Genomic DNA, 11,295 nt, shown 5'->3' on the forward strand with positions numbered 1-11,295 from the left:
CGGGCCAAGCCCCAAAGTCTGCGCCTTGAGGCAGCCTCACAGCCTGGCCGCCATCTCTCTGTAGGAAACAGAACATCTGATCAAGTTCAGAGGCGCCAGGAGAGACCGCCTCAAGCAGCGCTTTATAACTGCAGCCTTTCACTTCCTGCTCCCCAATCTGCCTGGCCCAGCCAACACTTCACCTTCTTTCTTAGCCAGTTTGCTGGGAGAAAACCCTACCGGTAGCACATCTTACCGTATTCACCCCCTCCCATCAAACTCGCCCCAATTCTCTCTCCACATCCAGAGCTCTCTCCCCAGGTTGGAAGGTGAGTTCACTGCTGACTTAAATTATTGCGTCTGCCGAACATAGGCTCTCCAAGAATGGTTTCAGTGCCTCTCAGCAGAGGGTTTCTTTGGGGGGTAGGGGGGCGCTGGTGTGTTCAGAGAACAAATATGCTTAAATCATGCAAATGAATCCCCTGGAGTCAGGTTTACAAAAAAAGGAGGATTGCCTTTCTTCCCCCCTCCCTTTCTTTCCACTTTCTCCTTTATTTCCTCTTTTCCCTCTACCTCTCTCCACCTCCCACTAACCCCAACAGCCCTTGGCCAAGTAGTTGGTTTGAAAAAGTTTGGATTTCCTCACTGAGCTGGTCCCGCGGACAGAGGTTCTCGAGACTGGGGGACCGGGAAGGGGCGGCTGTCGAGCTCTGGCCGAGCCAGCGCTGATGCGAGAGTTTCCGGGGAGTCCCGCCAGGTACCCCGAGAATCGAGGGCCTTGCGCGATTGCAACTGGGTGAAAGGCTCAGAAGGGGGGCAGACGAGGGAGCTCATCATGCCCCTATTTGGGAAAGGGTCTCGAGCTCAGGGCAGGGGGAAGTTGCCGCCGCTGACCTACCCGGTGCCCAGTGTCCGTTTTGATACGGCCACATTCCGATAATTAATTGCCTCCAGCACGTGCTCTGTAGTCCCTGGAACAAAAAGGCATAATTCAATTAGATCATCAACCGAGAAGTGGGGAGGTGGGGGCGGGGGGTTGAATGCATGTTAAGGGGCAGACCTGAGGCGATTCAGCCAGGCCAAAATCCGGGCAATGGAGCCCTTCCCGGGACAGCCGGGCCCATCCCGAGAATGCGGTTCTGAGGGGGTGTCGTTGCTGTGTGGGACGCAGGGGTCCCAGATGCGCGCAAAAGGACGAGGCTGGGGGCTTTGTGAACAGCAGGGCAGAGGTAGGCCATTTCTACTTCGGTTTCAGTTGGTTTGAGTGGGAGTTTCCTTATTTGGGGAGGAGGACCCCTGACCCTTAAAAGAGGGTAGAAAGCAAAATCCCTCCAGATAAAGCTAGTTACTGCACATGAAAACGAAGCCCCCACCCCCAACAAAGCAAATCACTGCTGTTGGGGGCAAGGGGGGAGCGCGAAGTTTTTCTTATAACTTAGAGCTTCTCTCCTCCCCAAACTTGATTTTCAAGAGGAGACTCTGGGAACAACTTCGGGGAACAGGGCGCTTTGGGGAGCTGAGTCTGAGAACAGAGTGGTGGCTGAAGAGGGAAAGCTAAGAGGAGAAAAGTTTTTCCTACACACAGGCAGAGGTGAGGAGATGGAGACAACTCTCGTGTTTTCGTTTTTCAGGTGGAGACAGGAGTCACAGCTCTAGTCAGGGAGGACAACTCTAACTCAGGCGTCGTGGTTCTATAACTGAGGCTCCCTCAGCAGCTTTGGCTTACTAGGGTTTACATGTGTAGTAGGCAACGTAAATTAACCAATAAATCTCTTTTATGTGTCCCCCAGTTGTATGTGGTCCGGTCTAAATATTCACATGTTTGCATGGATAGGAAATATAATGGGATCCTTTCCCTCACACTGAGTTCAAACGGTAAATAGGAAAAAGATTCATTTTTATGCCCAAATCTAAAGTAGGAAATAAAATCAGAGAAACTGATCGCTTCTAAACCAGCAAAGCTTTTGAGCCCGATTTTTAGGATCCATCTTGAAGAAGCAGTAGGGAAACAGAACGTCCTGAGGGGCAGTAGGGTAGTACCGGGTTCTTTGTACAACCCAGAGCCCAACTCCACAGCACTTTTCTCTTCCGTCGAGCCTCCGAAAAAATAGAACATATACAGCACATTGTGTTATCATGCAGCATTTCTTTCTAAACACATTTTATGTGGTAGACATGAAATTATCCTGATTCAGTGACCTAGTAATTTCCTTAAGTCCAAGGGAAACGCTGCGGTCTTTTCTTCTGTTTTGTATTTAGAAAAGACTTGCAATCTAACACTCGCAACATTTTAAAGACCCTTTAAACCCAGCAAGCGGATTTCCGTTCTGCCAAGGCTTCCTGATTTATTTCAATAAATGAATCTTTGAATCCAGGAAGGGAATTATTCCAAGACGCTGAATTTGGTGCCCCTGTCTCTCCCTAGTGGAGCACAAAGTGTTTCTCATTGCAACATGTCCTTGAAACTCACCATTATTCGCCTTTTTTCCTGGTAAATGACACTTTCTTTACATAAATCCCCACCCTCTCTTCAGAGTCCCAGATCTTTTTAAAAGAAAAACTGCAAGTGGCAATAAAAAATGAAGGGGAAAGAAAGCTGGGAAAAGAATGCATTTTTAACTTCTCTTTATTTTTATGCTAAGATAAAGCCCTTAATTGGCATCAGGGGCCAAGCTGAACTATCGATTTCCAGGACCTGCTGACACACTCGCCAACAGAGTGTGTCTGCAGGCTGGCGAGTGTAAAAATCACACAGCTCCAGATTTTATTGGCCACATCAGAATTTTCACTATGGTCCTATCATTTGACACATATTTTATAAGCCCTAAATACCTTTAAAATTCAATTGAGAATAAACAAATAGATATTGTTAATCAACCCCCCCTTTTCATTTTTTTTGCCTTTGTCCTCTGAAATCCAAGGCATATTGTTGCCCAATGTAATGAAATGCAAACCAGACAGGAATGAGACATTTTCATTGTACTTGTCAATCAGGGCTATGCAGACAGATATATATATACACATATATATACTTGAACTTCAGAGACATAGGCTGAAGTGAATAGGGCTGAACTTGAAGAAGACAGGCAGGGAGTTGAACTAGAACTATCAGAACCCAGTTCGGAATTATAAAGGGAGTCCCTGAAATATAGAAAATGCAGTGAACCGCCCCACCCAGGTGGTAGGCAGTGGTCCTCAGGCAAATCTGAGTGAAAGGCTTATGATGAGCTGTGGCCTGCTGGGTCCTGCTGCCATGGAATACCTTTATCGCTCTGGGGATGAGCAGGTGTTAGTCCCCATCTGCACTAGCAGTGGCTCCAGGTGCCAGGAGAGCAAGACACAGTGAAAGAGGACTTCTTCCTTCCTTCTAGATCAGAACACCTTGTAGGTGGGGAATGCCCCGGCAAGAGGAGAGGGAGATGCAGGCAGAGGGCGAGATACACAATGACACATTTGATTTATGTTTACAGGTCTTTCCCCAGACACCTGAAGAGATGGGGGAAGGAGAATCAATTTGGAGAGCCAAGTTTGCCTGACATTTTGGAGCACACATTTACCCAGGACCCCCAAGTTCCTTGTAGCTGCAAAATGCTGTACTAGTTCTAAAATGTAAATTAGCTTCAAGGCAAGTGGAGAGAAGCCTTAGACTATTCTGAGATATTTGTTCATTCATTTCTTTGCTTTGAGAAAGAATCCTTCTGCAAACGTGATAGGAAGATATCTCTGGACCACATTATGGCTTCTGGCAGCAACTCTCATCCTTAGTGCCTAGATCTGGAGCCCCCACCAACCATTTGTCCCCAAGCTACATTTCCTTAGTCCAGACCTATTCCACCATTTCATCGTCTTTCTCCCTTCCTCGCTGAGGGGCAGAGGCTGCATTACCTAAATTATCTTTTCTTTTGCCCAAGCTGAGAGGAAGAATTCCTGATCCCTAGGAAAAATGCTATCTCCACTTCCAAGGAACTTTGTGTAGTTCAGGAATTGCATTTTGTAAAATCAAATTGCCTGTTGCAATTTGCACTTGGTTTGTGGTTATTCATCTAGTCCTTTCCTAGTGAGGGGATGGGAGGAAAGGGCTTTGACATTAAAACAAAGGATAGGGCCTCTGTTTCCTCCCTTTTTTCTTTCCCCACCAACAAGATAGAGTGGGGATAAATTAGACTAACTGCTGGTTTGGAGGTGAATGGCAGACTATGGTCTGCAAACTGGAGGCCAAATCTGTCCCAGAGCCTGTTGTATTTGTATGGCCCCAGGAGCCAAGAATGGTTTTATTTTATTTTATTTTTAAAACATCTTTAAAGGGTTAGAGAGCAGAAGTAGAAAAAGAAGAAAGACAAAAAAGAAGGTGGGGGAGGAAATTATGCTACAAATACTGAATGTTGTTTGAAAAGCCTGAAATATTTTATATCTGACCCTTTACAGAAAAAAATTGCTGACCCCTTGACTAGGGGTTGGACTGTAGTGTCAGCAGAGGCTAGGTATTCTTGACCAGTAGATTTTATCCACCATCACCCTCCTAGATTTCCAGCTTCATTTTGCATATGGCTTGATTTTTTTTCCCCCAGCCCCACACCTCAGTTATTTTGGGGGATAATTTTGACTTTGGAGAAAGGGAAAAAGTAGTCAAGGGAGGAGGAGTCATCAGGAGAAAGAGGGGATGAGAAGAGAGGAAAAAGAGTTGTGAATATCTCAATCAGTGACTAGGTGACCTCTGACCCTGAGGGTGGTTTTATTGTCTTTCTTCTTTGGCTAGAGATACATAGTTTATTGACCCTTTCTGCGTGACTGAGCCCTCAGGGGCAACGACAGCTCCAAACCAAGCCAGGCATGTGAGGCCAGGAAGCCTGAGGGAAGTGACCCCAATTCCCTAGGCCTGAGGGGGTTGGAGGAACAGAGAGATCAACTCCCTCCCAACTCAACTGCCCCTCCTCAGTGAGGGCCTAGAGTTCACCCAGCTCCTTCTCACCCAGAAACACTCCCCTCCCTTTCTTCCCAGGACAAATGCCATCAGCCGGTAGGCTTGGGCAAAACATTTATGCTCCTTCTCTGCACTCTTCCCCTTTAAACTATAAAGATATGTTATTATAAAGATTCCAGGGTAGACCAGGCACGGTGGCTCACGCCTGTAATCCCAGCATATTGGGAGTCCGAGGTGAGTGGATCACTTGAGGTCAGGAGTTCGAGACCAGCCTGGCCAACATGATGAAACCCCATCTCTACTAAAATACAAAAATTAGCTGGGCATGGTGGCAGGCACCTGTACTCCCAGCTACTCGGGAGGCTGAGGCAGGAGAATCACTTGAACCCAGGAGACGGAGGTTGCAGTGAGCTGAGATCACGCCACTACACTCCAGCCTGGGCGACAGAGCAAGACTCCCTCTAAAAAAACAAAACAAAACAGAGCAAGAAAGAGATTCCAGGGTGCTCCCAACAACCCAGCTTACTAACTACTACCTTAGTTCGTCCCCTTAGGTATGTCTCCCCTTTCCCTTTTCTTTCCTCCCACTCCAGCCCTATTAGAAATTTCTCGGGGCCGGGCATGGTGGCTCATGCTTATAATCCCAGCACTTTGGGAGGCCGAGGCAGGTGGATCACCTGAGGTCGGGAGTTCAAGACCAGCCTGACCAACATGGAGAAACCCCGTCTCTACTAAAAATACAAAATTAGCCGGGGTGGTGGCATGTGCCTGTAATCCCAGCTACTCGGGAGGCTGAAGCAGGAGAATCGCTTGAACCCGGGAGGCGTAGGTTGCGGTGAGCCGAGATCACGCCATTGCACTCCAGCCTGGGCAAAAAGAGCGAAACTCTGTCTCAAAAAAAAAAAGAAATTTCTCTTTAAGGCTGCATAATTCTCAACCCTTGCCCCTCAGACTCAGCTTTAGTAGATTATATTTCACTTTTTGAACCTGGTCCAGACTGGCAAACAATTCTTTCAGACCCAAATAGCCACTCACACAAGTAATGTTGCCAAATTTAGCACATCAAAAACTCATGACACCCAGTTACATTTGAATTTCAAATAAACAATTTTTTCTTAGTTTAAGTATGTCCTAGTTATTGCCTGGGAGATACTTATATTAAAATATTCTTTATTGGCAATTCAGATTTATAGGACATCATGTATTGTATCTGGCAATCCTACTTTCAGGAGTATGGTCTAGACAGGCTAAATTGTCACACCCAATGGAGCTCTCACCAAAGTGTAACCTGAGCTTGTGCCATTTGCCAAGCATTTTCCTTTCTCCACCTAGGGTTTTCCAAAGGCTCCATTTGTGGGAAAATCAACTTGGGGACAGGGTGGCCCTGAAGGCCCAAGAAAGGTCCCTGGTGAAATTTCTGTTCTGGCTCAGTGGGCCTGTCCTTTCTCATCAAGAGGCCCAGGAGCTACCCTGGCTAGATTGTTACCACAGGACTGGCAGCAGGGTGCTGTTCCCAAACAGGGACTAATTGTGCCTGCTTCTGTCCTATCCCCTGAAGGAAAGCCCCTTGCGCTACTCACCATGAGGTCTGGTACACTGCAGACATTGAGTACTAGTGTGCTAGGGACCTTAAGATCCCACCCACTACAGGCCTCAAAGTTCCATTCATTGACCTGATCCTCCTGCCATCCCTGCAGGACCTGAGATGGGTGTTTGCCTTGCATATTCTTTCCTATTTTGCTCGGGTTGTGTGAGCCTGAGGCCCCCTTCCCTTTGCTCCCTAGGGTTCAAGTTTCACCAAGCCTGAAAAATCCTCTCGCCTTGCTGCCCCTTGGTCCTTCTTTCTCTCACTTTAATGGGGATGTCTTCAAGGACAGAAAAGCTTGATTTCAGCAAGAATGCCCCTATGGGCCCTTGAGGGCTATAAACAGATGGAATCCTCAGAGCCAGAGCCTGTGGTCCCTCTGCTTAGCCCTGCCCTCCCAACCTCGATGCACAAACTTCAGTCCACACTGGGCTGTGCAGAGACCCCTCTCAAGCCATCTAGGGCTAAAGGTCAAGTTTTCCTGAGGACCAAGGACAGAGTTTAGCAGGTTTTATCAGCAGACATCCGTTCTCCTCTTCCCCTGTTCCCCACCCTCATCACACATTCCTCCATGGAAGCTCTTATCTATCTACCCATTAAATGAAAGAGGAAAAACACATGGCCTAGAGTGCCCTTTTCCTCACTCCTATCAGTACAAGTTCCAAGAGCTGAACCTGTCAGCAGCTCAGTGGCCCCAAAATCATTCCAGGAGACGCCTCTCCCCCATCACTTAAATACTCCTCTCCCACTTTAGAAAAGCTCATTAGTTCTTACCTCTTAACTCTTTCTCCTTTTTAAGGTGGTTTTAGGCTCTAAGTTTGTTTGGAGCCAAGGGAGCTGCCACTGCCTACTTATGCAAACTGAAGTTTTTGGTATTTTTGGTAGCCCATAACCACTAGTCGTAGTGCACATCTGTACACACTTGCCTGTTTTCCTGACTTCCTTCCTTCCTTCCTTCCTTCCTTCCTTCCTTCCTTCCTTCCTTCCTTCCCTCCCTCCCTCCCTCCCTCTCTCTCTCTCTTTCTTTCTTTTTTTGACAGAGTTTCGCTCTTGTCACCCAGGCTGGAGTGCAACAGCACGATCTTGGCTCACTGCAACCTCCGCCTCCTGGGTTGAAGTGATTCTCCTGCCTCAGCCTCCCAAGTAGCTTGGAATATAGGCGCCCACCACCACACCCAGCTAATTTTTGTATTTGTAGTAGAGACGAGGTTTCACCATGTTGGCCAGGTTGGTCTCGAACTCCTAGCCTCAGGTGATCCACTCACCTCGGCCTCCCAAAGTGCTGGGATTACAGGTGTGAGCCACTGCTCCCAGCTTCTCCTGAGTTTCTAATATGCCCCTGGGTATGGAAGGGAGCCCATTTTCTTTTCTTTCTGTTTGTTTGTTTGTTTTGTTTGTGCGTGTGTGTTTTGATGGAGTTTTGCTCTCGTCACCCAGGCTACAGTGCTTTGGTGCAATCTCAACTCACTGCAACCTCTGCCTCCCAGGTTCAAGGGATTCTCCTGCCTCAGCCTCCGGAGTAGCTGGGATTACTGGCGTCCGCCACCACATCTGGCTTTTTTTTTTTTTTTTTTTTTTTTGGTATTTTTAGTAAAGACAGGGTTTCACCACGTTTGCCAGGCTGGTCTCAAACTCCTGACCTCAGGTGATCTGCCTTCCTTGGCCTCCCAACGTGCTGGGATTACAGGCGTTAGCCACTGCGCCTGGCAGAAGGGGACCCATTTTCTTAATGCACACACTTAAAAGCTCTAGCTCCCACATGATATCTTGTTTTTGTGATTCTCACATGATATCTTGTTTTTGTGATTCTCAATTAGAGAGTTATATTGCAATATTTAGTTTCTGCTATTAGATTTCACATCCCCTCCCTTGATTTGAGAGAGGGGAGAAGTTGCCTGCCCTCTGTTCCAGAAGCAATTGAGTAGAACCAGAAACTCTAGTTCCACATTGGAGTTTCCTGGGAATCTTTGAAATATTCAGATGGCCAGACCAACCCCAGAGCTTCTGACTCACTTGGTCTAGGGAAGGGTGCCATGGCCCTATTTTTGAAGCTCCCCAGGTGATTCTAATGAGGGAGCCACTGTGTTAAAGTTAGTTAATATCTAGAGCCTCTTTGCTCCCACCCTGCAGCCTTCCCAGGCTTACATTCTTGGCCCTGGCAATAGCACTAAGGTCTGAAAAATGCTTCAACTAGAAGTGTTCTAAGAATAAACTTGGGGTTTCCACTCCAGACTGCTATCTCTATTTCTTTTGCCTACCAGATGTTTCCATGAAGAAAAATCCCACCTTCAACTTCTATGTTATTCATCCTGCTTTTTAGAAATGACCCTTGTCCTGATATGAGGTGGAAGAAACAAAGGTCTGGTAAAGAAATGATATGCTCATGGACCTGGAACCATTTATTTTATTTCAACTAAAGGGCTACACTTTTGCTGTTGCAGAATGAAATTTCCCCTGTAAGACAGTGAGGGATGGAGCTACTTGATGAAAAGGGCTGTTCTAATTCTACTTCTCCCCGATTTCAGCAGATCCACTTCTGACCTCCTTCTAGAAGAAGGGGGGTGGGTATGGGGAGCATGCCATCTCATTAAGAATTGTTCCCCATTGATATTTCCTTTGCTATTTCTCCCCTTACCCTAGATGGAATCCCAAGAACTGGTGAGGGTAACCTTATGCCTCTCAATTTCTAGATGATTGCAAAAACCAGAACTGTCCAGGTATCATGCAGTTTGGTTCAGGCTTTGAGGACAGCTCCCAGAAGTTGTGGAAGGTGGGGAGAGATGGGAGCAAGCAAGTTGCAGAGTAACTTGAAACTGAACCCTTTTTTCCCCCTTGGAAAAACTTTTTATTCACACAAGCAATACATTAGCTGCTTCACTCTTCAAATTATTTTATTTTATCTTTAGAGACAGGGTTCTCATTCTGTCACCCAGGCTGGAGTGCAGTGGCATGATCACATCTCACTGCAGCCTTGACCTACCAGGCTCGAGCAATCCTCCTGCCTCCTGCCACCCAAGTAGCTGGGATCACAGGTGCATGCCACTATGCCTGGCTATTTTTTTTTTTTTTTTAATTTTTCATGGAGACAGTATCTCCCTATGTTGCCCAGGCTGGTCTTGAACTCCTGGGCTCTAGCGATCCCCACCTTGACCTCCCTAAGTGCTAGCATTTTAGGTACAAGCCACCATGCCTGCCCCTTCAAAATGTTTATAGCTTGCCTGCTACATGTAAGACATCCTGGGGGTACTGCGGGGGAAGATACGAGTAAATGATGTCAAGATTCTGTCTTGCACCTGGGTTAGCAAAACATCGTAGCAGTTTTAGAACGAATATTTCATAATCCTATGCCGATTACCTGAAACTTTAGAGTAACTGTCAGAGGTTTTCTTTTCTCTTTTCTTTTCTTTCTTTCTTTTTTTTTTGTTTTTTTTGTTTTTTTTTTTTTGAGAGGGAGTCTTGCTCTGTCGCCCGGGCTGGAGTGCAGTGGCCGGATCTCAGCTCACTGCAACCTCCGTCTCCTGGGTTCAAGTGATTCTCCTGCCTCAGCCTCCCGTGTAGCTGGGACTACAGGCACCCGCCACCTCGCCCAGCTAGTTTTTTGTATTTTTTTAGTAGAGACGGGGTTTCACCGTGTTAGCCAGGATGGTCTTGATCTCCTGACCTCGTGATCCGCCCATCTCGGCCTCCCAAAGTGCTGGGATTACAGGCTTGAGCCACTGCGCCTGGCCTCTTTTCTCTCTCCCCTCCCCTCCCCTCCCCTCCCCTCCCCTTCCCTCCCCTCCCCTCCCCTCCCCTCCCCTCCCCTTCCCTTCCCTTCCCTTCCCTTCCCTTCCCTCCCCTCTTTCTTCTCTTTCTCACTCTCTCTTCCTTCTTTCATTCCTCCCTCCCTCCTTTTCTCTCCTTCCTTGCCTCCTTCCTTCCTTCCTTCCTTTTCGACAGAGTCTTGCTCTGTCGCCCAGGCCGTGGTGCCATCTCGGCTCACTGCAACCTCTGCCTCCCTGTTCAAGCAATTCTCCTGCTTCAGCCTCCTGAGTAGCTGGGACTACAGGCACATGCCACCACGCCCGGCTAATTTTTTGTATTGTTAGGTAGAGACAGGATTTCACTGTGTTAGCCAGGATGATCTCGATCTCCTGACCTGGTGATCCACCCTCCTGGGCCTTCCAAAGTGCTGGGATTACAGGCGTGAGCCACTGCGCCCAGCCTTTTTCTTTCTCTTTTTCTCTTTCTTTCTTTCTTTTCTTTCTTTTTTCTTTCGTTCTTTCTTTTCTTTCTTCTTTCTTTCGTTCTTTCTTTTTTTTTTTTTTGAGGGAGGGTCTCACTCTGTCACTCATTTGGAATGTAGTGGTGCAATCATGGCACACTGCAGCCTCAACCTTCTGGGCTCAGGAGATCTTCCTGCCTCAGCCTCCCAAGTAGCTGGAGACTACAGGCACACACCACCATGCCCGGCTAATTTTTGTATTTTTTGTAGAGACAGAGTTTTGCCATGTTGTCCAGGTTGATCTCAAACTCCTGGGCTCAAGCGATCCACCCACCTCAGCCTCCCAAAATGCTAGGAGTACAAGCATGAGCCACTGTGCCTGGCCGTAGAGCTTCTTTATTTTTATTCAAACATGCCTCTCTTGGTTATGCCTTTTCCTAGTCAGATGTGTTGCTGGGACAAATACCCAAATGGAACTATTATAAAAAGAGTCCGCTGGGTGTGGTGGCTCATGCCTATAATCCCAGCACTTTGAGAGACTGAGGTGGGTGGATCACTTTAGGCCAGGAGTTCAAGACCATGGCCAACATGGTGAAACCCCATCTC

General features: G+C 47.4%; 1 long non-coding RNA gene across 1 annotated transcript; it reads left to right on the plus strand.

The window, feature by feature from the left end:
- LOC140710736 (uncharacterized) lies at window positions 1–8,861 on the plus strand. Its single transcript, XR_012091834.1, has 3 exons — window positions 1–308; window positions 3,450–3,604; window positions 8,747–8,861. It is a non-coding gene; the product is annotated as an uncharacterized lncRNA (long non-coding RNA).
- The last annotated feature ends 2,434 nt before the right edge of the window (window positions 8,862–11,295 follow it).

Source organism: Chlorocebus sabaeus, chromosome X (assembly GCF_047675955.1).
Source record: "Chlorocebus sabaeus isolate Y175 chromosome X, mChlSab1.0.hap1, whole genome shotgun sequence".
Taxonomy (NCBI): Eukaryota; Metazoa; Chordata; class Mammalia; order Primates; family Cercopithecidae; genus Chlorocebus; species Chlorocebus sabaeus.